Source organism: Schistocerca serialis, chromosome 4 (genome assembly GCF_023864345.2).
Source record: "Schistocerca serialis cubense isolate TAMUIC-IGC-003099 chromosome 4, iqSchSeri2.2, whole genome shotgun sequence".
In the NCBI taxonomy this organism is placed as follows: Eukaryota; Metazoa; Arthropoda; class Insecta; order Orthoptera; family Acrididae; genus Schistocerca; species Schistocerca serialis.
The window spans coordinates 587916265-587943531 of NC_064641.1; the positions used below are offsets into that span (position 1 = coordinate 587916265).

General features: G+C 41.2%; 1 long non-coding RNA gene across 1 annotated transcript in view; it reads right to left on the minus strand.

Moving 5' to 3' along the window:
• Positions 1-27267, minus strand: part of LOC126474043 (uncharacterized) — a 223932-nt gene that overhangs the window by 63571 nt on the left and 133094 nt on the right. The window contains exon 2 of the long non-coding RNA XR_007586561.1: positions 23310-23566. This is a non-coding gene — a long non-coding RNA (uncharacterized LOC126474043). The remainder of the gene's footprint in view (positions 1-23309; positions 23567-27267) is intronic.

The window sequence follows — 27267 nt, forward strand, 5'->3', positions numbered from 1 at the left end:
TCTTGATAACCTGCCACTGTAACCGATCTAACAACTGCGCTAGACACTTGTTGTCTCATATAGGCATTGTCGACCTCAGCGCCGTATTCTGCCTGTTTACATGTCTCTGCATTTGAATACGTATGCCTATACCAGTTTCTTTGGCACTTCAGTGTAGCATCTGGTTCATCTCTAAGGACTACATCAGCGAAAGGATGTTAATCCTAATTACCACTTCTTTCATTATCTTTTCAAACACTGTCTGTTGAATTTAAGAATGATTGCATTTCATCACGTTTGCCAACAGTCGGATGGACCATAGTGAAAAACCTTACATCGTCCTTCATCAAAGCCCGTTGGTCTTCCTGAAAGTGGCCAATAATTCCTGTCGAATAATAAACCTGGAAGAGCAGGTGAACGGATTGGACAGTATCTTGAAAGGAGGATATAAGATGAACATCAACAAAAGCAAACGAGGATAATGGAATGTAGTCGAATTCAATTAGGTGATGCTGAGGGAATTAGATTAGAAAATGACACTAAAGTAGTTAATGAGTTTTGCTATTTGGGAAGCAAAATAATTGATGATGGACGAAGTAGAGAGGGTATAAAATGTAGACTGGGTATGGCAAGAAAAGCGTCTCTGAAGAAGAGAATTTGTTAACATCGAGTATAGATTTAAGTGCCAGAAAGTCTTTCCTGAATGTATTTGTAGGGGGTGCAGCCATGTATGGAAGTGAAAGATTGACGATAAAAAGTGTAGACAAGAAGAGAATGGCAGCTTTCGAAATGTGGTGCTACAGAAGAATGCTGAAGATTAGATGGGTAGATCACATAACTAATGAAGATGTACTGAATAGAATTGGGGAGAAGAGTAATTTGTGGCACAGCTTGACTAGAAGAACTGTTCGGTTGACAGGTCACGTTCTGAGGCATCACGGGATCACCAATTTAGTATTTGAGGGAAGCGTAGAGGATAAAAATCGTTCAGGGAGACCAAGAGATGAATACACTAAGCAGATTGAGAAGGATGTCGGTTGCAGTAGTTATTCCGAGATAAAGAGGCTTGCACAGGATAGAGTAGCATGGAGAGCGGCATCAAGCCAGTCTCTGGACTGAAGACGACGACGACGACGACGACAACAACAATCCTACATGGAACGGGAAAACCATTTTCTTCCGTTATGTGCTGCTAGCAACACATTATTAAATCTAAAGATAACAAAATGTCACAAATGTTGGATTCTTTTACTGTTTCACGCTCCGTTTCCCAAAGCTTAGAAAATGTACCTCATAATCTCCAACTAAGCCAAATTCAATAAGTTGATGGAAGAACAATTCTATAACCTCAAATAAAAAAATCACGATTTATAAATATTCTTCTACTCGTAGAACCTGCGTGACAATACAGCAAAGAAAATCTCCACGAACTTACGCACCAACCTACTTTTTTTCAGACAATTTTACCTGTAACGGTAGGCTGCATACTTCAGAATTCTTCACATCATACGCTGCGTGAGAATAGGTCAGTGACAATAGGTCACCACGTCCTGGCTACACAATTATATGAGATGGAAAGCGATTTCAAACAAACAGAGAGCGGACAGTGCTCGATTTCTTGGGATTACATTTGCACTGCCATAAATATACCGCGGCAGCTGAAGTGGAAAGCAGCACTTCCTGAAGAAATTTCCACATCCTACGTTGTACCCAATCGTGCTGATGGCCATTGTGTGGTTTTATTTCACTGGTGATTATAAAATCAAGCCGAAAGTACACATTAGATAGTCAAAGCAGCTGGTGACTGACGATGTGGAAAAACCAGGAAACAGGCTGTAATCCACTTCCACGTAGTCAGAATTCCCATCCAATTCGCAGAATCCTTTGTTGTGACAAAATCATGAGCCACCGATACGTGCCGTCCGATGATCTGTTGAAATGATTTTAGCATCGTATGCTTAGGGTCTGGGTTCGATCCACACTTCAGGCAACAACTTTTAAGAAGTACGAACAGATACTCTTCGCCTCCGGTAACGGCAATTGAGCAACGCAGGATTTCCCCGTGGTTCAAAAATCAAAGTTAAACTTGGTTTCCCTTCGCTACCGACTGAAGGTTTATGCTGAGCCATGACAGAGACAGAAGTCGCGGCAATTAGAAACTCTGTCACTTGTAAACTTTTTTGGAAATTTTATTTCATTAATGAGTCAATCATCATGTAAGATCCCCAGGCATTTATTTCTTAAATTTGAGATATTAAAAATATTGGTGCTGGGCTGGGATTCGAAATCACGTCTCTTTCGTGGGGTTCGAACCCTTCTGCGTGATATACTTCCATCGTTTCGTCGTTTCCCGAAAATTCCAAACCCCCACGGTTTTCGCGACACCAACGTGTCTGGGTTCGAATCTCCTGGTCTGATACAAAACCTTCAATTATGCGTTTCAAGCTATAGCTTGTGCACAACAAACTACAGGTGAAAAACAATCACGGTTTCAAATGTATCTCCATGTGATGTCGGCAACAACGATTGGTGCCCGTTTCGAGTCCCAGTCAGACACAGAACCTTTCACCACATCATCTCATGTTGAACCATGCCAGATCTAGCTACTGGTGAAAAAGAATGCAATAGTTAATGTCTGTTTGTGTTAGTCAATAACAGTCAGCACAGATACTTTGGTGTCGTTATTTCCAGTCCAGGCGTGAGAACAGCTCGCTGTCGTTGAAATAATCCGATATTTAACGTTTGTTCGTCCCCAGAAAACTAGAAAACGGTGGCTATATGTGTCCTGTTTGAATTCCGGGAAAGCAAAACTTTTTCGGCTCGTCGTCGCGGTTTGTCGTCTCACTACTGGTGAAAACATTCGGCATCTGACATCTGATTCTGCTTGTTTAACAAGTCACTTAGCTGCTAGATTCAAATCCCCATCTGACACAAACTTTATACCACGTCATCTCGAGTTTAAAGATTCTCACGCCTTGTTACTTGGGGTGGAAATCACATTCAAGACCTTTCGTGGTCAGTTAACAGGGACAATGGTAGGTGGTTAGGAGTCCTGGGTGCCGATCCAGTACAAAAGTGTTCATGTTATTTCAAGCTGAAACTTGGCTTTTGGAATGTTTTAAATAAATTTGAGTTTACAAACGTTAAAGACTGTCTCATCTCTAATAAACTGTTTCCTGATATTTGTATTGTCGAGGTGTCAATTTGCCTCTGGACTGACAGCGATACAGAGCAATGTTCTCAACTGCTCTCTTGTAGTAACAATTTTGTATAATCAAACGATTGTGCTGTAAAGACATAAGAGGAGTTGTAAGACAGTTCCGTTATGTAGGTTGCCATGCGAATCGCATGGAAGACAATTCAACGTTCGGTTTCTTTGGAGCATGATAGTTCATCCGTTGTTATAAATTGAAGCGCACATTCAAGAACACATCTAAAAATTTCTTGCAGGTATTTCTAAACACTGTCTGTCATAGATATCACCCACTGGAATGTAGCTGTGGCTCAATCCACTTTCTAGAGTTTGTGTTTGCATGTAGAGCATGTATTACGGCTATAAGTTAGTTTAATCTGCATTGCCCCTACACTGTATCCAACATCACATATTTATTTTTTTCCGGGCTGAAGTTTCAACTGTTCAGATTTTCGATATGTCACTAGAAAATTGTGTAAAATTGCTTCACATTTGATCTCCGCTTCATGTAACCAAGCACTTTGTCCGAGGGCGGTATTTTGTCATTGCCATTTATCATTTATAATGGGTTTTGGTAAAATAATCTCTTTAATCTGGCACATATACTAATACTGGTGTATTATTTTCCCGTGCAATCAAAGATAGGGCCGATAGTACTTACCACTGTTAAGTTGCCAGTGTGGCGCTAAGGCTTAAGCAGCTTTGTTGTATATAAATGACTGTTGTCCGAGTCAAGGAGGAAGAGCAGCAGAATGAGGAAAAACAACGTTAAGTCCTTACTGTTTTTACGTACACCCTAAAAAGTAATTTGAGTAGGAATTATCGTATCATTGCGAATGTTTTGCAGTTAATATTTGTTTTATGAGATATGCGATTATTCTTGCATTTGTTTGATGTAATACGAGTACATCGTTCCGAATGCGTAAACCAGGGCCTCTGAAGCATGTCTGTTATTCTAAATTTATTAACATTCTCCTCGCCTTCTGCGCATGTACCGTTTGTTATCGGTTGCGGGATGAATTTGTTTTGGTCGATCATGTTCTGCTCTGATCATTGAAATAACAAACCGAGCTAATAGACGACGATGTGAAATGAGACCTAGGGAAATAAAATATATCACGTCTTAGCTTTTAAGTTTTCACTTAGTTTCATCTGTATATCTATTTTACAGGAAGCTAAAGTATTAATATTCACTTCGCAAAATGTATTGAGTGAGCCGCCGTTAGTTTCTTCTTAACTTTCTCGGGAAGCACCTAAGGAATATTCATTAGATGTGTGCGTCAGCGAATTATATATGTTCAATCGATCGCATGTTATGCACTTTAAAGCTACGTCTTGCTATTCGTTTTGCATTTATATCAACTATTCCGCATAATAGCTTCATTATCGCTACTCTATAATCGGCACCTCCTACGACCTCTGAAGTGCTACGTGCCGCATACGTTGATGAAGCGCGCGCCCCTGCAATGTGTTTGTACTTGTCCAGTGTCGTTCTCGTAATCTTCATTTGCATAACCAGTCTTCTTCTGTGTTAGGAATGTTCCTAAATTAGAACTCTGTTGCATTTCTTCTAGAATTTTCTTTTTACACTCACACTAAAAAATCTTTCAGTGCTTCGGTAGAGATAGCTCTAAACTGTCTGAGATTCAAGTCGCCCAACCGAATGAAAATTCAATTTGTACCTGACTCGGCCGTGAGCAAGTACCTAGAAATTCGTTGGATCTCACTTGGAAAAATTACAAGATATACTTATCAGAGCTGCTAGATAGAGATTTCATCTTTGTTATGCGTTCGAAGTTTTATTTCTTTACCGCTGGACGAGCTCATCGGAAACTAATCGTACATAAATTATATGTCACTGTCTTTCGAGTTTCTTTTTTTCCAAATGCAAGTGGTTAGTTGATTTTGGTATTATTTCGTGGCACACTAAATTTATTGTATGTCTAAAAGAGTTGGTTGTTTCGGTCAAGGTTAATTTATTATTCTTTCAATGAATTACAGGCTGTATTTTAACAAACGAAGCACTGTTATTATCACTGTTACCACAGTGATTTGCAAAGGTCATCTGCTAAACTACTGAAATTGTTGTGAACGCGTATTCCCGTGCTATTCGTTGAGAATTTCTGTTTTGGTGCATTTATTGTATTTTTCTTCTGAGTACAGTATGTCTTTTCCTTAAACAAGTGCTGCCGCAATACTGTTACTTAGGAAAACATTTATCTCGGTTTGAAAGTCGTTAGAAAATTACATGACATAAGATTTGAAACGGTTATCCACTTTCAGTATTCACGGGCACAAAACCAAACAATGATTCTTTTAAGGAAAAATCTGTTGGATACGTAGCGTCAAATGTAACTATCCAAGAGTTTCCGTCGAAACAGACAGACGTAAACAAATATGGTAAATATTACTAATGAAAAGAAACAGACCACAGTCTTCCACCTCCTTTGCAGTCGTCCCTTGCAAATAGACAACCCTTCCAAATGATTTCAACTGCAGGTTTTCTTTTACGTATTCTCATCGTGGCTCATGTCCCGCATCCGTATTTTAGGTTACTCATACACAGCTTGTAGGTAGTTCTCGAGAACTGACACTTCCTTTGTTTGTTTAACGTTAAATTTTATGTATTTGGTAAAGGTTAAGGAAATTTCTGGCACTTTATTGGTACAGGATGACGGAAGTGGAACAGGCCCGAAGAATGTTTTCAGCATTTCATGAGTATGTCATTTAGACAGCAAAGAGATAACTAGAAACCAGGATTTCGTGGATATTTTCAGCACGTTAGGAGAGCAGCACACAGCGCACTTGAGCCCTTGCAACATCATCGCTTGAACTCCTTTCCTGTGACCTGTAGCTGTGGAGCGACTGGAAGGGTGAGATCCCCTAAAATAATTCCCATACATGGGGCAAGCAACAATGAAAGACTGCAAACGCTACTGCTACCATCCGTCATCCAGACCCGCTTCATGTCTCCCATAATTTGATTAATCGCGCAAAGCTCTGAATTAACTTCATTTCCAGCATCTTATGTAAATAGCGTTTAATCTATTCATTAAGCAGGATGCTTGTTTTGCGCAGAACTTACAAACATTTCACTTGCTGGTTTTATTTCGACCATCCTGTAATTTGTTCCCAAGAGAACCGCTTTAAATTTCTGCTTCAACCGGAATAGTTCTCATTTCAGTTACACTGTGTTCAATAAAGGACAGCTTTTCTGGTACTACGATATATTACTTTGTGGAACTATACACCATTGTCATTACAGGCTTCCAGAGAACAAAGTCTGCTGAGCATGAGAAAGGTCGCAGTTTCTTTATATTTCCGTAAACTGGCTTTTGACTTCTAAGTGTGCGTGATGCGGATGCAGAGGTGGCAGTTACGGGAAGATTTCTTTTGGTGCACACTTAATCATTCAAATTATTCCAGTCGATATATCCGACTCCATTTCTTAATAACTTCATCGTCTAAGAAGGATGGTGCTGATATCTTTCCAATCGTACTTTAATTACTGTCCGCATTTGCCTCACATTTCTTTAGTTCCCTGTAGAAAATCAAAATGATAGAGTAACGTAATTGAAACCGACTCTTTTTCCCGATTTTCTACTTTCTTTATCCCTCCTCGTTTTTAAAAGCCTTGCCGTACTTGTGGTACTTGCACTTCATTCTCATTCTCTTCGGTATTGCGTGACCGTTACGGTCGCAGGTTAGTTAGGTTTAAGTAGTTCTAAGTTCTAGGGGACTGATGACCTCAGATGTTGAGTCCCATAGTGCTCAGAGCCATTTTTTTTCTCTTCAGTATTCTTGTTGCTTTGATTCACTTGATGTTGTTCAGTGCCATCTCTAGTTTCATAAATAGAAGTGTCAATAAGGCGAAACTCTGATTTGTTTCTCATGTAGATCAATCGTTATACACAGAAGCGCCAAAGAAACTGGTATAGACATGCGTATTCAAATACAGAGATATGTAAACAGGCAGAACATGGTGCTCCGGTCGGCAACGCCTATATAAAACGACTAGTGTCTGGCGCAGTTATTAGATCGGTTACTGCTGCTACAACGGTACGTTATCAAGATTTAAGTGAGTTTGAACATGGTGTTATAGGCAGCACACGAGCGATGGGACACAGCATCTCCGAGGTGGTGACGAAGTGGTCATTTTCCCGTATGACCATTTCACGAGTGTACCGTAGAATCCGGTAAAACATCAAACCTCAGACATCTCTGCGACCGGGAAAAGATCCTGCAAGAATGGGATCACTGACGACTGAAGAGAATCGTTCAACGTGGCGGAAGTGCAACCCTTCCGCAAATTTCTGCAGATTTCAATTCTGGGCCATCAACAAGTGTCAGCGTGCGAACCATTCAACGAAACATAATCGATATGGGCTTTTGGAGCAGAAGGCCCACTCGTGTAGCCTTGATGACTGCACGAAACAAAGCGGCACGAATCTTTATGCCTCGCCTGGGCCAGTCAACACCGACACTGGATTGTTGATGACTGGAAACATGTTGCCCGGTCGGACGAATCTCGTTTCAAATTATATTGAGCGGATGGATGTGTGCGGGTATGAAGACAACCTCATGAACCTATGGAAACTGGATGTCAGCGGGGACTGTTCGAGCTGGTGGAGGCTCTCTAATGATGTGCGCCGTGTGCAGTTGGAGTGAAATGGGACCCCTGATACGTCTAGATAGAACTCTCACAGTTGACACGTACGTAGGAATCCTGTCTGATCACCAGCATCCAGAATTTCTATAGAGTGGCTCCAGGAACACTGTTCTGAGATTAAACACTTCCGCTGGCCGCCAAACTCCTCAGACATGAACATTATGTAACATATTGGAATGCCTTGCAAGGTGCTGTTCAGAACAGATCTCCTCCTCCTCCTCATACTTCTACGGATTTACGGACATCCCTGCAAGATTCATAGTGTCAGTTCCTTTCAGCACTACTTCAGACATTAGTCGAGTCCATGCCATGTCGTGATGCGGTACTTCTGCGTGCTCGCGAGGGTCCGACACGATATTAGGCAGGTGTACCAGTCTCTTAGGCTCTTCAGTGTATTATTGACTTCGTCGTCAACACTTCCAACATTTTACCCTTTCGTTAATAAACAGTATTTGTTGCATGCTTTGCCATATTATAGTGCTCGCCTGAGATGCAATGAGTTTTGAAGAAAGTAGAAGATAAGCAGAATATAATGTTGAAGAAATGTTTTTGTGGTTATGAAAAACAAGTTGTGTTCATGGGAAGATGGAGAGACATATAGAGTTTATTATATATGGGAGACGGGATAATCTGATATCCTGGTCGAGTCATTGGAAGGAGTTTGTTAATTTGTAGTTAGAAAGGTATGTTGTGGTTTCCTAAAATCTAGTGTCTAGATGTTTCCCTGAGCCAGGTTACTCTTCGTTGTCTACCAATAGTAACCACCGCCCCCCTCCGTCACCAGTACTTTAAATACACGGAATTTCACGTATAAAGCTCTTCAAATTACCCTTTAAGTTTATTGAAAGTTGGTAGGTACTCTCATTGTCAAACACTGGGTGAGTATAGTCAAGTTAATTTGCACTCTGTTTTAAGAAAAGCTAGTTTTTCAGGGATCTGAACGTTTATGACGTCATATCTCCTGAGATGAGTGGCGTACAACGCAGGTGTACTCAGTGGTATATATGGACCGTGCTGTCTGCAAGCCGTGTTGCCTCATATTACATTGGAAGAGGGAAGAGTAGTGGCGGAGGGGGAGGTTTTGCTAGAGATAAAAGCTCAGAAAGGTTTGAAATTACGTTTGAAGCTTTTTGTTGGAAGTCGCTAAGTGCCCTCATTTTAAAATACTGGATGAATATAGTCTGGCTAATTTGCGTGCCGTGAGTTACTCTGTCTCAAGACACATACACAGTTTCTAACTATAACAGTTATTTAAGTAAGATTATACCTCTCGATGAGTAAATTACGGCAGAAATTTTTAAATTTGGCCAATAGTTACATGAAATACTGAAAATCAAATTTTTGTTGCCCCTGATATCCGTTAGATTAGGAGCCTGCAAATGGGAGCGGGTGAAAGTGCAGTTAGCCGTTTAAAATTTCACAGTATAAACAAGTAAACAAGGCGAAAGAAATGAAATTCTTACAAAATATAATCGCAAGTAATATACCAACTTGAATTACGTTGATAAGCATAGTATAGAGAATGAGAGATATCCAAAGCATAATCAGCACCATTATCCATCCATCATATTTCGTATGGTTGAATTTATCGATCTGAAATTGCAGTTGATAAAACATCTGTACAAAATTATAATAAACTGTGAATGTGGGCTTTCCCGGCATATACTACTGTTGAAAAGCGACCGTAAGTGGAATGACAACATAAAACAAGTGGCAGGAAAATCGTGTGACATACTGAGGTTCATTAGGAGAATATTTCGGACATGTAATTCATCAATGAAATGCGTGGCTTACAGAACACCCTTTCGACTGATTCTCGAGTACAGTCCATCAGTCTAAGTCCCTTACGGAGAAAGAGTAACAGAAGAGAAAGAGAGAGAGAGAGAGAGAGAGAGAGAGAGAGAGAGAGAGAGAGAGAGAAGGAGAGAGAGGGGGCGGGGAGAATACAACGACGAGTACAACGTTTCGTCACGGAATCGTTTATTTTGGTTGAGAGAGTTACGGATATGCGCATCAAATTCCAGTGCCAATGCTAAAAGAGAGGCGTTGTGTATCCTGCAGAGGTTCACTTTGGAATTCTGAGAGAGAAGGTCCCAAGAGAGTCTGGCAACATATTATCTTCTCCCACATACGTCTCGCCAACTTATGATGCCGAGAAAATCAAAGAAAACAGAGCTCTTACGGAGTTTTACGGAGAAGCGTCTTTTCCATGCACCATTCATGAATGGAACTGGAAAACGGGGGACAAAGACAGTGGTAGCAGAAGCACACTCCCTCACACACCGTAAGGTGCCTTCGGGTGTAGATTTAAATATTGGTGAAAATTAGTGGCAGTGTTGAGGTGTCACGACGTTTCGACCAGTATCATTCTTATCATCTTCAGTCGAAGTTTTGAGAAACTGTGGATTACCCTTAACTGTGACTGAGACTCGTCGAAAAGCCGAGGTATCTCAACATTGCCACTTGAATAATACTTGATATTTCTAAACCATAAACTTCATAGCTTCGACAATTCATCGGGAAATTTTTATCCGATAACAGATCACCTGTGAACCGTAAGAGATTCAGAGAAGTAACTAAATGGCAAAAACAAATTAGATGAGCTGTAGGAAGCGCAGGGCGAAGTAAAATAACGTAGACAATTGCACATGTTGGGAGCGATTGATTGCCATGTTACGCAAAGGAATTACATATAAATACTAGCTGCATAGCGCCTTTTCATATGAGCTGACTAACCGGAAGGTACAGTTTTTCTAACGATCACACTTGATAGTTTTCTCGACTTGTCATGAAATTTCGCTGTCATTGTCGTACAAGTTAATTTATATGGCGATATCAGATCTCCATCAGATGTGACCGTCGAACTTTCATCCACAGAGACTCTTCGTGTTGGAACGGCGCGAAGCGGCGGAGAGGTAAGACACTGGGCTCGCATTATGGAAGACAGCGGTTCAAATCTCGTCCAGCCATCCCTCTTTAGATTTTTCAGTTTGAAAAAAGGATACGACCGATTTTGTTCGTCGTTCTTCTCAAAAACTGCGAGCTCGTGCTAGGTCTCCAATGAACTCGTCGGCGGCGGTACGTCAAGCCCTAATCTTCCTAATTCCGTCGTGGTACTGAACGTTACAGTATTTTAAATTCTATTGTCAGTCAAAATAAGAGTCATTCAATAACGCCCACATACTGTTCTAACATAATATAACACTGCAAACAAAACGTTAGACAGTTGAAGATTAAAGCACGATTTTGTAAGCCCTCAAATGGAAAAATTAGCCTCTTCCCCAAGATTCATCTGTATTTCAATTCGTATGATACATCCTCTTTCCGAGAGGGTTAAGAAATTTTTCTTGCAACATGTAATGCACTGATTAAAGGCAGCAAAACACTTGTTGCCGCGTAGAGTGTGGAAGCCGTTGGTTAATTCAGATACGGCGATCAGTTTGAATTTCGGTGCAAGCTGGCAATGATTTCCTGCCGTCTGTGTGTAGCCACCCACACACTGGAACACCTTTTGAAACGTTATTTCAGAAGTTGTTTGTACTGTTCACGGTGGTAACACACCTATGTACGTCGTACACGTAAATACTTTATCCGCTCCGGAGAAGACAGTGACATTCGCTCACCTTCTGTTTCCTGATGTGATACTTTCACGTCCTGGAAATACATTCTCTCACCTCCTTTTTCAGAACTCGTACTTTTCTTCTATTAGTGATTACTTACGTTGAATATGTTAATGATTATGGAGGAAATCTCAGAACCCTTTTACATTCAAACAGGTGTGAGACAAGGAAGTGGACTCATCATGTTCTGTTCGATGTGTCATAGACACGGTTATCGAAGAATGGGAGAAAGAACTGAAGGAAAATTAATTTTGATACTCAATCCTACTGGTTGTCCCAAAAACAACCTGTACATGCCACTCGTCGCGTTTGCTGACGACCTGGCGATGCAAAGGACGAAGAAAAAGTGGGGTTACAAATCTCATTTGAGAAAACTGAATTCTTATGTTAAAGACAGAAATCACGAGTCTAAAAAGAAAATACGATAAAATCAGCAGGGTCACGTACTGTAAATACCGCGGAAAATTCATCGAACCGGCAGGCCTTGAGAAAAATCTCACAATAAAATTGCCTGCAAAAAGTGGAAAAAGCCCTATGGTTAGTCCAATACGGAAGTGAAACACTGACGGTTAACAGAAAACACGAACTTGAAGAAATAAAAAAAGAAGAGAGACTAACCCATTAGGAACATTTTAGGTGCAAGACATACTCAAGAAGATTACAGGCTTCAGTCAGTCAAAAGTTTTCAAGTATCGAAACTGACATTAAAAAAAGGCGAATGAAATTGTTTGGTCATCTCAACAGACTACCAGAAAAGCGAGTGACAAAAAGGATAATAAACCATGTAACATCAGTTAAGAACAACTATACTGAACGAAATTCGGAAGGACTTGAACAACCCAAACAAATGATCAACCAACATGTTATAAAGGGACACCTTCAGTCGCAAATAGACAAAAGGGAAATGCGGCTGGTCCCGGCGGAGATTCCAGTCGTCCCTCGGGCATGGGTGTGTGTGTTTGTCCTTAGGATAGTTTAGGTTAAGTAGTGTGTAGGCTTGGGGTCTGATGACCTTAACAGTTAAGTCCCATAAGCTTTCACACACATTTGAACAAAAGGGAAGTTGCATCAGAGTACCAAAACAGAAACAGTACAGACCAAAGTAGTCGGAAGAATGTAAACATGCCGCCTCCTCGCAAAGAAGTCCTACTGGAACAAGAAGTACCTAAAGAAAAGTGGATTAAGTTATTTTCTTAACTTCTTCCATTTACTGGAAGAATTCGCTAATAATAATAATAATAATAATAATAATACTTATGCCATACCAATATTGACCTACTCATTTGGAGTAGTGAAATGGAGTAACACAGACCTAGAAGCACTCAATACACTTACACGATCACAATGCCACAAATATAGAATACATCACATACATTCAGCAACAGAAAGATTCACATTAAGCAGAAAGGAAGGAGGAAGGGGATTTATCGACATAAAAAACCTACATTATGGACAGGTAGACAATTTAAGAAAATTCTTTCTAGAACGAGCAGAAACTAGCAAAATACACAAGGCAATCACTCATATAAATACATCGGCTACGCCACTGCAATTTCATAACCACTTCTACAACCCTTTAGATCACATAACATCAACAGAAACGAAGAAAGTAAATTGGAAAAAGAAAACACTTCATGGCAAGCACCCGTATCATCTAACACAGCCACACATCGATCAAGACGCATCCAACACATGGCTAAGAAAAGGCAATATATACAGTGAGACAGAAGGATTCATGATTGCAATACAGGATCAAACAATAAACACCAGGTATTACAGCAAGCATATTATTAAAGATCCCAATACCACAACGGATAAATGCAGACTTTGTAAACAACAAATAGAAACAGTAGATCACATCACAAGCGGATGTACAATACTAGCAAATACAGAATACCCCAGAAGACATGACAATGTCGCAAAAATAATACATCAACGGCTTGCCTTACAACATAAACTTTTAAAACAACACGTTCCTACATACAAGTATACACCACAAAATGTACTGGAGAATGACGAATACAAATTATACTGGAACAGAACCATTATAACAGATAAAACAACGCCACATAACAAACCTGACATCATACTCACCAATAAAAAGAAGAAATTAACACAACTAATCGAAATATCCATACCCAATACAACAAATATACAAAAGAAAACAGGAGAAAAAATTGAAAAATACATCCAACTGGCTGAGGAAGTCAAAGACATGTGGCATCAGGATAAAGTTGACATCATACCAATTATACTATCAACTACAGGAGTCATACCACACAATATCCACCAGTACATCAATGCAATACAGCTGCATCCAAACATATATGTGCAACTGCAGAAATCCGTAAATATTGATACATGTTCAATTACCCGAAAGTTCCTAAATGCAATATAACACATACCGTATAGTTAAAAGGAAGTGGCGCTTGATCAAGGTCCGCGTCACTCCATTTTTAACCGGACATAACGTCTGAGAAAGTGAAGGAAATAATAATAATAATGTTAACATCAAGGCGCTGCAGTTGTTCGTAAAAGCATTATCTGTTACTACTACTTGCTATGCTTGTGCTACAAAATATCAGAGCGCATTGTTTTACAATGGAACAAGCGGTCGAGACTATCCAGTTTTGACCAATGTTAATTCAGTTCGTGAGTTACATGACACAGGTTTTACGTACAATATCTTATCAAACTATCCGGCCACCCATTAGAAATGCGACGTGTCCACCCTTCTTCACCTTTATGAAGGTCTGAACTGTGCTGGAGACACTTTCGATGAAGTGTCGGAATGTCTGTGGAGGAACGGCAGCCCATTCTTCCTCAAGAACCGAAACCAGACGTTGTGGTCTACTGGAGCGAAGTTGACGTTCTAACTTGTCCCAGCGTTATTCCATTAGTTTTAGGTCGATACTCTGGGCAGGCAATGCTATTTCAGGAATTTCATCTCAACAAACCATTTCTTCACGAGTGCTTCTTTATGACAGGGTGCGTTGTCATGCTGATGCAAACAAGCCTCTTGTCCGAAATGTTCCTCTAGTGCAGGCAGTAAACTATGTTGTAAAATATATTCACGAATTTATACATTTAGCGTTTTTAAGCGCAAAATGGGAATCACACCCTAACCTCGAAAAACACCGCCCATACCATAATGCCATCTCTTTCGTAGTTCACTGCTAGCACTGGTGGCTGGTAACGTTCTGCAGGAATTGGCCAAACGTAAACCCTTCCATCGGACTGTCACAGAGTGTGGGAATAGTCGTTTCGCTCTTTACGCCACCGCTACCGTCGCTTAGCACTGACTATAGAAATACGTGGCTTATAAGGAGCTGCTCGACAGTTGTACCCTGTTCTTTCTGCTTGCTGGACTGGTGGTAGCACTCTGGATGGTTCAGGTGGCTCTGAGCACTATGGGACTTAACTTCTACATCTACATCTACATTTATACTCCGCAAGCCACCCAACGGTGTGTGGCGGAGGGCACTTTACGTGCCACTGTCATTACCTCCCTTTCCTGTTCCAGTCGCGTATGGTTCGCGGGAAGAACGACTGTGTGAAAGCCTCCGTGCGCGCTCTAATCTCTCTAATTTTACATTCGTGATCTCCTCGGGAGGTATAAGTAGGGGGAAGCAATATATTCGATACCTCATCCAGAAACGCACCCTCTCGAAACCTGGCGAGCAAGCTACACCGCGATGCAGAGCGCCTCTCTTGCAGAGTCTTCCACTTGAGTTTATTAAACATCTCCGTAACGCTATCACGGTTACCAAATAACCCTGTGACGAAACGCGCCGCTCTTCTTTGGATCCTCTCTATCTCCTCCGTCAGACCGATCTGGTACGGATCCCACACTGATGAGCAATACTCAAGTATAGGTCGAACGAGTGTTTTGTAAGCCACCTCCTTTGTTGATGGACTACATTTTCTAAGCACTCTCCCAATGAATCTCAACCTGGTACCCGCCTTACCAACAATTAATTTTATATGATCATTCCACTTCAAATCGTTCCGCACGCATACTCCCAGATATTTTACAGAAGTAACTGCTACCAGTGTTTGTTCCGCTATCATATAATCATACAGTAAAGGATCCTTCTTTCTATGTATTCGCAATACATTACATTTGTCATCAGTCCCCTAGAACTTAGAACTACTTAAACCTAACTAACTTAAGGACATCATACACATCCATGCCCGAGGCAGGATTCGAACCTGCGACCGTAGCGGTCGCGCGGTTCCAGACTGAAGCGCCTAGAACCGCTCGGCCACTCCAGCCGGCAGCACTTTGGAACTCACGAGTGACGCCCTCCGCTGATTTCATGCGATTTTTTTATAACAACCCTTCTCAATGCTCGACGGTCCCTGTTCGTCAGTACGTAAAGTCTGTATGGTCTCGATTTAGCTGCGGCTGTCCTCTCACGCTCCCACTTCAGAATCCCATCACCAACAGTCGACTTGGGCAGTTTTAGAAAAGCTGAAATGTCTCTAATGATCTGTTACTCGGGTGTCATCCTATGATTAGTCCACGTTCGAAGTCTCTGAGCTCTCCCGAACGAACCATCTCATAGTTGCTGCTTCTCTACTGCAAAAAATAAAAAAAAAAAATAAAAATACTCTCCACTTCATTTTGTACTTGGGTTTCCGCCTCTAGTGACATTTAGGTATTATACAGGGGTGTCTGGATACTTTTGATCGGGAGGTGTACCTACTTAGTTGCTTTAAGTACCTGTTTTTATGTGGTCACATAGACTGTTTGACGTAATATGGGCTGCACAAGACACCAAGTGGACCTCCTGGTTCCTTGTAAGCAGGCAAAAGACAGAAAATGTGTGTTACCGTATTCTTTGCAGAGCAAGAAAGATAATCTAAGTATTTTTTCATAGTTTGTACACAGCTCTTACAGGAAAACGTGACTGTATTAAGAAATAATGAGGTGGGATCAGAGCTGAATTACATTTTAATCACAAGCGTACAGCGTACAGGAGTACAGCGTCCCCTCGAGAGATGTTTATGGCATGAAGCTTTGAGTTCCATTCACTGATATCCTACGGAATATTAATCTGGGGAGATTCTTAAATTAGGCAAGAAATATTAATTGTATAAAAGAAAGTAATTATATGGGTACGTACGGGGTTCATAGACGTACTTATTGCAGGTATCTCTTTGAGCGATTGAGAATGTCAATCACAGCTTCGTGGTACATTTATCCACTGACGAATTTTGTTGCCAACAATACATTGCAATTTAAAAGTAATACAGATTCACAAATATAACACTAGATGAAAAAATTATCTGTACTTCTATCTAATGATACTAATTTTGCCACAATAGTGAGTGATATGGAAAACAATAAAGCTCTTTGATAATCCGCCCTTGTAAATAAATAAAGAGAGAAAGAAAGAAAGAAAGATGCACACTAACCCATACTGCAGCCAGCGTACTGAGTCAGCTTCTAAGCCTCTATATCTGAAAGCCTTATAGTCACTCACTGACTGACTGTCGAAGCACAGTATTATGTTGAGTGTGAAGTGGTGGCGATGATCCACGGCTCTGAGCTTCAGGCCCATTTAAGTCTGCGCTGAGAATGTTGCGGATAGCCGGCCGTGGTGGCCGAGCGGTTCTAGGCGCTTCAGTCCGGAACCGTGCGACTGCTGCGGTCACAGGTTCGAATCCTGCATCGGGCATGGATGTGTGTGATGTCCTTAGGTTAGTTAGGTTTAAGTAGTTCTACGTTCTAGGGGACTGATGATCACAGCTGTTGAGTCCCATAGTGCTCAGAGCCATTTGAACAATTTTTTGTTGCGTATAGATCGCCTGACGGCTTGCACTATAGCGTGCTCTGGCAACCTGGTAATCAATTGTCGCGGTTGTCAGACGCCTTATTTCCTCACGTTTAGTTCCTGGGACGTCGGTATTTCCACGTGGGCTGCCGATAAATTCTTTAGATTGCTCTCTGTTCGATGAAATCCTGCTCCGTTGTTTCGGGCACATATTACTATTTTGTTTGGGTTGCATTACTACATTTGTGCTTTTTTTCCAGCAAATTTTCATTGTTGCTTGTAACTTCAGAATTACAAGATTTAGTGTATTTATCCTGAACGGAGCTTGCTGTAGACGCAAGTAGAACAGTTGCTCCACCACTTCGTTCCGTTACTCGGCTACCTGACCAGACCCGTGCTCGATGACGTAAGGACGGAAACAAATTTGATTCACATAGCGAGAATTTGTCCACAGACTATTTTTAGAATATGGTTTAGATACGGCCATACGAATATCAAAAATTAGTAATGAAAAGTAAGCTGGCATAATTTTCGGGAGCTGTACTAGAACATCAAGTTGTTGTCATGTCAGAAAACACATACTTGCTTGCAGGTCTCCTACTGTGCTCTCGCCACGCTGTGGGAGCGTTCGTTGTTTGTAGGTGACGCAGAAGTAGTCTCGCAATTAGGGGAAGTCTCATCTGATTCAGACGTCTTGAAGAAGTGGGACGCTCAAATTAAATAGAAGTTGACTTGGTCTCTCTCTCTCTCTCTCTCTCTCTCTCTCTCTGTGTGTGTGTGTGTGTGTGTGTGTGTGTGTGTGTGTGTGTGTGTGTGAGTGTATGTGTGTGAGTGAGTGTAGACAAGGTGGGAATGCGCCGTGGGTGGTGGACCTCCGCGCGGTGCCACCTTGTATATTCCGGCGGGGTGCGCAGGCCACGCCCCCGACGCCCGGCCGGCCGTGGCAGCCGGCGCTAGGCGCCGCTAGACGCCGCCGCCATTGGCTGCCACCGGCGTCACGTCCCGGCGGACACGGCCCGCCATTGGGCGCCGGCAAGGACACCGACGCGGGCGCTCGAACAGAACCGCGCGCTCGAGCGGCGCTAACGACCCGCTCCGAGACGTCTGCGGCATCCACCGAGGCGCACTCCTCTCCCTAGGTCTTATGCACTCGCTTCCACTGTTTTGGCCTCCGTATCTGGACTCACTTTGGCGTTAAGCAAGTCTGTTAATCATATTTCTTTGGGAGGTGGGGGCGGTCATATTATGGCCCCCGTTTTCACATGCAACATTTTTCTCACAAACTTTTCAGCTGATGAGACTGATTTGATGAGACCCTCCACCGTTTACAGGCCACAGGTCCTGTGGATACATGTTACGTGTCTTTAATATAACCCTTTCCGTTAGCTCTGAAACTCTGTCCGCTCTTCCACCGTCTTTGACAGGGCTGCCGGCAGAGCGAAGGTGCCCATACCGGAGGCCTTCGGCCTCCGTTGCTCATGATTTGCACTCAGAATGTAATCAGTGGCCGGGATCGGATCCAAGACGATTCGTCAAGTGTTGAACGACACTACTACCAAATCGCAGTGACCGTGCCGCGATATCGATTTGAAAAATGATTTGGTTCAAAATGGTTCAAATGGCTCTGAGCACTATGGGACTTAACATCTGTGGTTATCAGTCCCCTAGAACTTAGAACTAGTTAAACCTAACTAAGACATCACACACATCCATGCCCGAGGCAAGATTCGAACCTGCGACCGTAGCGGTCACGCGGTTCCAGACTGAAGCGCCTAGAACCGCACGGCGACACCGGCCGGCAAAAATGATTTGCTTAACAATACTGTAATGTACTTTTATTGGACTAAACATGAATTTAAATAAGGCGTTCTTGTATAACAACCGCAACAGACACAGAACTTTAAATATGCCTGAGTGAAATAAAAACTGTAAATTGTTCAAAAAATAATAATATAGCTGTACAAAAAGACGGATATTTTTGTACATTTTCTTCGGAGTGAACAGCGTGACAATACAGATATTCTAGATTCTGTAAGAAAAATTAATAGCAAGGTGAATCCGAGAAGTTTTTTATTTATACGTACACAACAGAAAAGCACTAGGAGCACAAGAAAGAGATATTGCTATAAGAAAAGTGCAATTTTTTTTTAGGAATCCAAGGCAAAAGCAGTAAGAGAAAAGGTGCGTAATTGTCTGAAGAAAGGAAAAAAATCATGACAGAATATTGAAGGAATAGGGAAGTGAAGATGAGAAGGATTAAAAATTGTCTGAGGTGTCTTGTCACGGTCCGCGGGGCTTCCCCCGTCGGAGATTAGAGTCTTCCCTCGGGCATGGGTGTGTGTGTCGTCCTTAGCGTAAGTTAGTTTAAGTTAGATTAAATAGTGGGTAAGCTTAGGGACCGATGACATCAGCAGTTTGATCCCATAAGATCTTACCACAAATTTCCAAATTTGCAAAAATTGTCACTTGACAGTTTGGTGACCAAAATGAAAATGGAAAAAAGTGTAAGTATTTACTCCACAGCTACAGCTTTAAAATGGACAGGGGAAAGGCAGTTTGTCGATCATGACCTTTAGGTGTGAATCATCGCAACATTCGCAAGGAATGTTGTGGGGAAAGTTTGAAAACCGAAATAGGAATGTCTGCACCAGGTACATAAATCTGGGTTTCCTTTACATGGAAAGCTATCGTACTTCTCAATACATTTTAGTGACAGTATTATAATACTATATAGGTGACCTAAAATACTTACGTCACCTGATAAAAAGTACCCGTACACCACTGTACAGGGCGATTCACTAACTATTGCCATCTAGAATAATTGCGAAAGTATGAGAGTAGCTGAAAAGTTTGTGGGACAAATGTTGCTTGGGACAACGGGGTCCATAATATGACGTTGGTTTTTTTTTTACTGGGTGGGGTCGCTTCGGAGATATGAAGGTCAACTTTGTTTTTTTAAATGGGTTAACTATAGACTGGCACGTATTTTCTGATAGTGGCTATCGGGACGAATCCAATGACGTGTAACAGTAAGGTCTTTAAAGGTCAACGAAGGTCAAGAAGATGGCATGAATGTCCATTTACAGAAGGTGTTCGAAGTGACGACCATTGGTATCAGTGCAGTGCTGCAATCTTCATATCGTGAATTGAGTTGTATTCCTTATCACATCGGCACTTATCGAAGCACCTGCTCTGACATCCTCTATCGCATATTTTCAGGCGTAGTTGGAACGTCTTTATAAACAATGTCTTTTACGAAAACCCCACAAGAAAAATTCCAGAGGCGTCAAGTCTTCCATCTACGCTCAATGGAGCATGTCATCATGATTTCATGCGGGATACTCTACCTGTGTTGCTAGAATATGTGCTTTACAAGTACGACACAACATGTGGTTCATGCACGATGGAGCTCTTGCACATTTCAGTCGAAGTGTTCGTACGCTTCTGAACAACAGATTCGGTGACCGATGGATTGGTAGAGGCGGACCAATTCCATGGCCTCCACGCCCTCCTGACCTCAACCCTCTTGACTTTCATTTATGGGGGCATTTGAAAGCTCTTGTCTACGCAACCCCGGTACCAAATGTAGAGACTCTTCGTGCTCGTGTTGTGGACGGCTGTGATACAATTCGCCATTCTCCAGGGCTGCATCAGCGCATCAGGGATTCCATGCGATGGAGGATGGATGCATGTATCCTAGCTAACGGAGGACATTTTGAACATATCCTGTAACAAAGTGTCTGAAGTCACGCTGGTACGTTCTGTTGGTGTGCGTTTCCATTCCATGATTAATGTGATTTGAAGAGAAGTAATAAAATGAGCTCTAACATGAAAAGTCAGCGTTTCCGGACACATGTCCACATAACATATTTTCTTTCTTTGTGTGTGAGGAATGTTTCCTGAAAGTTTGGCCGTACCCTTCTGTAACACCCTGTATAGAGCGCTTAGATGGCTCCACCACTCATCATGTGCTTTCGAATTTAAAACTATCCCTGGCTAGTGCCATCTCTCTCGATTATAGGTAATCGGTAGTCACTTCGTTGGTACATAGTCGACCGCCATATCTTGTCTAGTTTTAATCCTTCTTCTTTTTTACTAAAATTATTTTCGTGCTTGTAGATCTCTATAGCTTCTCTATACATGCGGTTATAATAATCTGAGGTCCGAGCTATCACGTTTGTCTCACTAAATTTTATTTCGTGATCACCGTCTTTGAAAACGTGTTCCGCTACAGCTGATATGTCAATTTGTCCCAATCTACAGTTCCTTTTGTCTTCCATTAGGCGGGTATTGACACTCCTTTTAGTTGTTGCAGTGTAAAGCATGCCACAGCTACACGGAATTTTATGCACACCTGGGGTAGCTAAGGGGTGTCGTGCGTCTTTCACCGATCTTAAACTTTCACTAATTTTCTTTGGATTGAAACTTGGCCAAAACTTTCCCAATACGGTCCGTGATGTACGTGATGTTATAATAAATAGAAGAAAAACTTTTCCAGCCGACAGTAGTTGTTGTCGTCGTGTATTTTCGGACACTTTTCTTCTAGGGTGGAGTGCTCGATCTATTTCGTTGTCAGTGTACCCATTTCTCTTGAAAGCCGTTCGCAAATGGCTTAATTCATCTTGCAAATAAATTGACTCACAGATGTTATTAGCCCTGTCCACTAAAGTTTTTATGACTCCTCTCTTCTTCCCAGGATGATGATTCGAATCCTTATGTAGGTAACTATCGATGTGTGTGTGTTTCCTATATACCTTGTGCCCTAAAGTCCCATCTACCCGTTTAATAACCAATACATCCAAAAAAATTTAGTTGTCCATTACTCTCTTTCTCCATGGTGAATTGTATTTTTGGATTGAAACTGCTTATGTGCACCAAAAAAAAAAAAAAAAAAAAAAAAAAAAAAAAAAAAAAAAAAAAACCACTCAGTTCCTCTTCAGCATGATTCCATATCACAAAGGTATCATCCAGGTATCGATACCATTTCAAAGGACTTTTTTTTTTTTTTTGCGGACTGCAGCACTTGTTCGAGAAATTCCATAAATAGATTAGCAATAGCAGGGCTCAGAGGGCTACCCATGGCCACCCCATCAATTTGTTCATGAAACTCGTTGTCATATTGAAAATAAGTCGAGGATAAACAATGTCGAGACAACGCTATTATATCAGTAGGAAACATATCAGCTATGTAAGAAAGAGCTTCGTCAACAGGGACCATGGTGAACAGGGATACTCCATCGAAACTGACGACGACTCATACATCAAGAGCTATGAGCACTTAATCTTCGATGCTGTGAAACTAATCTCTTCTAATGAACAAATGTTCATAGCTCTTAAGGCGTGCATTTGAGAGCCCATGTTTGTTGAACTTTTTTACTTCGATTGATGGCTCCTATTATGTCCCTGAATATTCACCATGAATAAAGTGCCAAAACTCTGCTCACTAAAGAATCGAGGACATGGTTGAACGTGATACCCACCGTCGGATAAGCTCCGTGGGCTCCACGGTGTTTATGCGAGGATGAGATAATGTGGAGGCGTTACTAACAATCGTTAGTAACAAATAGAACATTTGCACTGCTGTAGTGCTTCTTATATGAATATGATGTTATTACATGTTATTACAAGATGAGAGTTAGATGCAGGTATTCGCAATCCAATTTCATTCTCTATGACTCCCACAGTACCCTCAATATGTGATGAGTATGACGATTTCTGATATACAGGGCATCTGAAAATCATTTTTGAAAAACCTGTGAATGTGATATTCTCAGTCGAATTTCTGGTGAGTTACTCTTGACTGACAAAACTGACAAAACCATCGTTCGAAATCACTCTTTGGTTTCCAAAAGAATTTCCTCCTACAGTTCCCTTACCTAATTTTTAGACACTATATATTTCTACGTAACAATAAGAGTCAATACATCCATTTGAGTGAACTGTCAGCAGTATAGATATCACATCAGCTACACATAAGTACAGTGAATGAAATAGGAAAATTCTAAGGGTGCATCTCATAATACAATGTTAACTTCATAGAATGCATAGTATAACGATTTTTTACTCACCTCTGTTTTTGCGGCAAGATGTTGATGTTGATGGCGAATTTTAACATCAGTTGCTCAAACATAAATGTGGCGACGAGTGAAGTACGTAGTGGTTTGATCTATGGCTTTGTACGCGGCACAACTCAGGTTTAGATTCTGCTGTGCTATTTTAGTTTAGGTTATTCCTATTTTCTTGAAGCTCTGCAGCTTCTTTCACCTTTCTTCAGTAGAGCTCGCTTTCCATCGCAACTGAACTCGATGACGATAAAACGTTGAACCTTAAGAATGAGAACAAACATAAATGACAATTGATAACGACTGTGGACTTAAGACTGGCGTAAGATGTGAAACACCGAATTTTATTGTATACTAAAAATGTGTCGACAACAGATTACAGCTAGATTTAATTACAAGTGTTAGGTAACTTTTTAAAGAGTAATGACATAATTGGAAAGCGAAAAGGATATCATTGACTCAACTGACCAAACGATAGGAATAGAACAGCAACTGGAATCACTCAATAGAGGAAAGTCCACTGGACCTGACGGGATACCAATTCGATTCTACACAGAGTACGCGAAAGAACTTGCCCCCCTTCTAACAGCCGTGTACCGCAAGTCTCTAGAGGAACGGAGGGTTCCAAATGATTGGAAAAGAGCACAGATAGTCCCAGTCTTCAAGAAGGGTCGTCGAGCAGATGCGCAAAACTATAGACCTATATCTCTGACGTCGATCTGTTGTAGAATTTTAGAACATGTTTTTTGCTCGAGTATCATGTCGTTTTTGGAAACCCAGAATCTACTATGTAGGAATCAACATGGATTCCGGAAACAGCGATCGTGTGAGACCCAACTCGCTTTATTTGTTCATGAGAGCCAGAAAATATTAGATAGAGGCTCCCAGGTAGATGCCATTTTTCTTGACTTCCGGAAGGCGTTCGATACAGTTCCGCACTGTCGCCTGATAAACAAAGTAATAGCCTACGGAATATCAGACCAGCTGTGTGGCTGGATTGAAGAGTTTTTAGCAAACAGAACACAGCATGTTGTTATCAATGGAGAGACGTCTACAGACGTTAAAGTAACCTCTGGCGTGCCACAGGGGAGTGTTATGGGACCATTGCTTTTCACAATATATATAAATGACCTAGTAGATAGTGTCGGAAGTTCCATGCGGCTTTTCGCGGATGATGCTGTAGTATACAGAGAAGTTGCAGCATTAGAAAATTGTAGCGAAATGCAGGAAGATCTGCAGCGGATAGGCACTTGGTGCAGGGAGTGGCAACTGACCCTTAACATAGACAAATGTAATGTATTGCGAATACATAGAAAGAAGGATCCTTTACTGTATGATTATATGATAGCGGAACAAATACTGGTAGCAGTTACTTCTGTAAAATATCTGGGAGTATGCGTGCGGAACGATTTGAAGTGGAATGATCATATAAAATTAATTGTTGGTAAGGCGGGTACCAGGTTGAGATTCATTGGGAGAGTGCTTAGAAAATGTAGTCCATCAACAAAGGAGGTGGCTTACAAAACACTCGTTCGACCTATACTTGAGTATTGCTCATCAGTGTGGGATCCGTACCAGATCGGTTTGACGGAGGAGATAGAGAAGGTCCAAAGAAGAGCGGCGCGTTTCGTCACAGGGTTATTTGGTAAGCGTGATAGCGTTACGGAGATGTTTAATAAACTCAAGTGGCAGACTCTGCAAGAGAGGCGCTCTGCATCGCGGTGTAGCTTGCTCGCCAGGTTTCGAGAGGGTGCGTTTCTGGATGAGGTATCGAATATATTGCTTCCCCCTACTTATACCTCCCGCCGAGATCACGAATGTAAAATTAGAGAGATTAGAGCGCGCACGGAGGCTTTCAGACAGTCGTTCTTCCCGCGAACCATACGCGACTGGAACAGGAAAGGGAGGTAATGACAGTGGCACGTAAAGTGCCCTCCGCCACACACCGTTGGGTGGCTTGCGGAGTATAAATGTAGATGTAGATGTAGATATGGGATACTACCTTGTCTTAGCGAAAATAGAGCAAAAAATGAAAAATGAGAGCGCCTTTAAAACATATCCTTCTCAACAATAGCTACATCAGGAAATTTTTGGTTTTTAGTTTCTCTACAAAAAAATAAATCAACACTATTGTAGATCTGAAAACCAGCGGCGTGGTGAAGCGACAGATTTACTTTCCTGAACTGTTACAATGTACATAATCTTAACCTGTCACGAAGAAATGCAACAATACAGTCTTTACATAGGTAGAGTCAGTCCTATCAGTCCCACTTTGGTATCGGGAAGGGTATCCTAAGTAAAGCTGTTATTCAACCGGAAGATTGGCGTGTACACAGCATTGCTTCACTAGGCACGGTCCTTTTAGTGATGGTATGCCCTTACCTTCTTCGGACGTATGAACTGACTTATCAGCCAGTTACAGGGGACTACAAACCACGATGTACATGACATTCTCCAATGTGATATAACTGACAGTTAAAAATCGTAGGACAGACCGAGGATTGAACCCCACACCTTTAGGTCTGTAGTGACACTTTACTATTTTTATGTTCCCGTGCCATCTGTTAAGTCCTCGTGTTTTCTGTGTATTGCTAAATAATTAAAGGCAGATTTTCTTCTTTAATACGGCAATACTGTTAGAAAACTCATAGGTTTTCTTAAAATAATAAAAGAAAATAAATAAATGTTCTGAATAACTAACACCTCACTCAAAGTTCATTTTGGAGTTTTTACTGTACTTTCAACTGGAAGTAAGACAACACTACACTTAAAAATTGATCCCTACAAAACAGCATTTATTGATGAACGTGACGACCACTGCTGATGAAATAAAATTTCTTCTGTATTGTTCATTTTTCTTTAGATCTAAATACGTTGGAAAATCGAAACTTCAGTCTCTTGTCTTTTTGTTGAGGGATAAAATTGCAATTAAAACTAAGACTCTTTGAAGTAAAAATTTAAAAATCATACAATTCATGTACTTTCTTCCAATAAAGCAATTTTCAGGTAATTGTTCAACAATTGTTTATACTTCAGGTATTTGCTGCTGAGCTGTCAAGTCGCTAAACTTGCCTTCTTTCTTCGTATTAAACACCTTTAACAACTATTGTCTGCAAGACAATATCAGTCTTTTGTAGAGTAGAAATCAATTGAAGATTGGACATGGAAAACGCCCTAAGTGCCATTAAAAAATAAAAACGCGTGCTACTGTACTCTAAATTTCATCCAAATGCCAAAATATGAACAAGATCAGTCTTCAGTAGATGGTGACGCTCTTTGTGCCAAGCAGTGCTTCCCTCAGGAGCTACAAAATTTACAAGATACGGGAAGTGTTTTTTGTTGACTATAATTCTATTACTTACAAAACTAAAGCTGTATTTCTGTACATATATTATTGCAAATAAAACCTAATGCATCAGTATTAATGGTACTTGGAACAAATACTTTTCTCGTACTATTTTGGTGAAAAAATGGTCAAATAGCTCTGAGCACTATGGGACTAACTTCTCAGGTCATCAGTCCCCTAGGACTTAGAACTACTTAAACCTAAGGACATCACACACATCCATGCCCAAGGTAGGATTAGAACCTGCGACCGTAGTAGCAGCGCGGTTCCGGACTGAAGCGCCTAGAAGCGCTCGGCCACAGCGGCCAGCTTTTGGTGAAAACTAACATTTAAGAGAGCGTGTCTGTGTACAAAATACGAAGTGATTCTTTCAAACAAGAAAATAGCAACCAGCCGCTGTTAATAATACTATTTATTTATACAAATAGCGCCGTTAACACGTTCATCTTCAGAATGTTGTTCGGATTTATATTACATTTGCTGTTGTTTACATCTGTTGTCGACTGTATCTTTCCAACAACTAATGTAAAAACAACAAAAGATATATATACAGACGAGCCAAAATATTATTACCACTTGCTTAATAGCTTATTCTTCCGTCAGTGGAACAAAACACAT